Raw genomic sequence first — 2,990 nt, 5'->3', positions numbered from 1 at the left:
TGCGGGGTGGGGGTGGTGATGGTGTGTGTTTGTGTTTTGGGCGGGGAGGGCGCTTTTCCCGCTCGCCGCTATGTCCCCCGCTTCCTCCCCCCACTCCCCACCCCCGCCCCCCCCGCCCCACTCCCCCTCTGCGGAAGCGCGCAGGCGCCGGCGGGTCCCCGCCCGCGCGTAGCGGGGCGGGCGGGAAACGTCCGGCGGGCTCGCGACGGGATCGGCCGCTCGTGTCAGCGCGGGGAGGAAAAGAAATGGCGGGAAGACGGCGGCAGAGGTAGGCCGGCGGGGAACGGCCTCGTCCGTCCCGGGGGTGGGTGTGTGCGTTCGTCTGGGATTCGTTCCTTCGACTCATCCGGACGCCGGGCTCGCCCTGAGCCCCTCTCCCGGGCGGCGGGCGTGCCCGTTCCCTCACCCACCCACCCCGGCCCGGCCACCCCCCCCCCCCCCCCTTTCCCCCCAGAGAAAAAAAAGAAAAAATAGAAAGAAACGGAAAGAAAGCGCGTGGCGGGCTGGGGGTGGGTCCTCGGCCGGTTTCGGGGGGGGGGGGGGGGGGGGGGCGGGAGTTTGCGGGGACCGGTCGAAGCCATCGGGCCTGGCCCGCCGGAGGGAAGCGAGAGAGAAAAATTAAAAAAAAAAAAAAAAAAGGAGGGTGGCGGGGGGGGGGGGGGGGGGAACCGAGGAGGGGGAGGGGGAGGAGGAGGGCGGAGTGGGAGGTGGTGGTGGTGGTGGGTAGGGGGGTGTGGGGGGGTGCGGGTGAGGTAGGGAGCTTAAAAAAGTAAAAAATGAAATTAAAAAGAAAAAAAAAAAAGGAGGCGGGAACGGCGAACAAACCCGGTCCGATCGGGCAGGGTGGGAGTCGGGTGGGTGGAGGGGGACGGGCACGGGCAGCGGCAAAAGAAAGGAAAGGCGGGAAGAAGAAATAACGGAAAACCCAAATCCCGCAGCTCTCTCGGCCAACGTCCCCCAAGAAGAAGGAAGGAAGGAACGGACGACCACCGAGCAAACGAGCGCTCGCACGGACGTCGGATGGACGTCTTCGAGAAGAAAGTAAGAGGGGCCGGGGGGCCGGGGGAGGGGACTAGGGTGGGAAAGAAAAGAGAGAAAGAAAGAAAGAGGTGGGGGGGGGGGGGGGGGAGGGGGGGGGCGGGAGAAAGAGAGAAAGAGAGAGAGAAAGAAGAATACGTCTACAGGTGCTGCAGAAAAGCGGGCCAGTCGGGCGGGGCACGTCCGGGAGAGGGCGGGTTAGGGCTAGGGTTAGGGTAGGCGGGCGAGGTTAGGGTAAGGGTCAGGTTTAGGCTTTGCGCGCTGGGAAGTTCAGGTGGCCGGCCGCGAGATCTACCCGTAAGCCCGTCGCGACCCCCTTCTTCCCAACGGAAGGGCGCGCCGGGCCGGGCCGGGCCTACTCAAACGCACGCGCGCGGGAGCGGGCGAGCGAGCAAGCGAGCAAGCAAGCAAATGGACGGGGAGACAGGCAGACGGATGGGTAGATAGATAAATATATGAATTAAGCCAATAACTAAAGAAAGAAACGGAAAAAAGTTCAAAAAAAATCAGAAAAACATACAAAAATTAAGAAGCTTCTGAAAAATCGAAAACAGAAAAGCAGGAACACGGAGGGGGAAAAAAAGAAAAGAAAAGAAAAAGAAAAAGAAAAGAAAAAGAAAGAAAGAAAGAAAGAAAGAAAGAAAGAAAGAAAGAAAGAAAGAAAGAAAGAAAGAAAGAAAGAAAGAAAAAGGAGGGGGGGGGGGGGGGCTCAGGCGGGCAGCCGCCAGCACGCACGCAAGCGAAAAGGTACGTAGGAAAATATTTTAATGGAATGAATAAATAAGGAGGAAAATTAAAAAAGAAAAAAAAAAAGAACTAAAAAAAAAGTTAGAAAAAGAGAAGCTGAAACGTTTGAAGCTAAACAAGACAACATAAAAACACAGGAAAAAATTAAATTAAAATTAAAAAAAAAAAAATCACGCACGCACGGGCGAGCGAGCGAGTGAGCGAGCGAGCAAGCCAAGCAATAAATAAACAAACAAATGGAAAAATATTGGGGGGGAATCGGAGAAACATCATATATAAATGGAAAAGTTTTAAAAAAGCTGAAAACGGCAGAAGTCTAAACGGAAAGAACCATAGGTAAAGAAAAATCACGTTGAGGCGAGTCCGGGCGGTGGGGGCCGAGGGGTGTTGGGTGGGGGGGGGGGGGGGGACGACGACGGGGCACGGGACGGACGTTAAGAGGAGGGGGGGGGGGGGGGGGGAATGCAGCGGCGGCTGTGGCGGCATACCGCCACCCCGTCACGACCGCCCGCGCCTCGGCGTGGGCCCGCCATCCCGAGCCGGGCCTACAAATAGGAAAACAAAAGATAAAATGAAATGAAAAGATCAGAACAACGAGGAAAGTCAAGGAACATTTAAAAAGGAAAAAAAAAAAACGAAATTAAAAATCGCATCTGCCTGGGAGAGGGAGGGTCAGGGGTCAAGGCTGGGGCCGGGGGCGGGGGGAGGGGGGGGGGTGCGTGTGCAGGGCGGGCGGGGGCAAGGAAGGCCTCAGGCGCCGGCCGCCGGCTCTACCCGCATCCCCGTCGCGACCTCCCGCGCCTCGCGAGGGCCTGCCGGGCCGGGCCGGGCCGGGCCTACGCACGCACGCGAGAGAGAGAGAGAGAGAGAGAGAGAGCCGACAAATCAATAAACAGAGAAATAAACAACTAGACAGAGGTTCAAAAAGCATTGGGAAAACGTACGCCCGCAAGCGAGGAAGCAAACAAACGAGCGAGCGAGCGAGCAAGCAGACAGGTACGTAGAAAAATATTTTTTGATATTTTGAACGATGAGATGGGAAAGCTAAAAGAAATAAACATAAAAAAAGATTTCAAAAAATAGAAAAACAGAAGCTGAAACGTTCGAAGTTAAACGAGACGGAACAGAAGATAGAAAAGAAAGAAAGAAAACATAAAAACAAAGGAAAAAAATAAAAATGAAAAACGCAGCAAAAAAAAAGTAAA

Source organism: Phasianus colchicus, unplaced genomic scaffold (genome assembly GCF_987193195.1).
Source record: "Phasianus colchicus unplaced genomic scaffold, bPhaCol1.hap1.1 HAP1_SCAFFOLD_57, whole genome shotgun sequence".
NCBI classification, from domain to species: Eukaryota; Metazoa; Chordata; class Aves; order Galliformes; family Phasianidae; genus Phasianus; species Phasianus colchicus.
Note: the sequence above shows the minus strand (reverse complement) of the source record.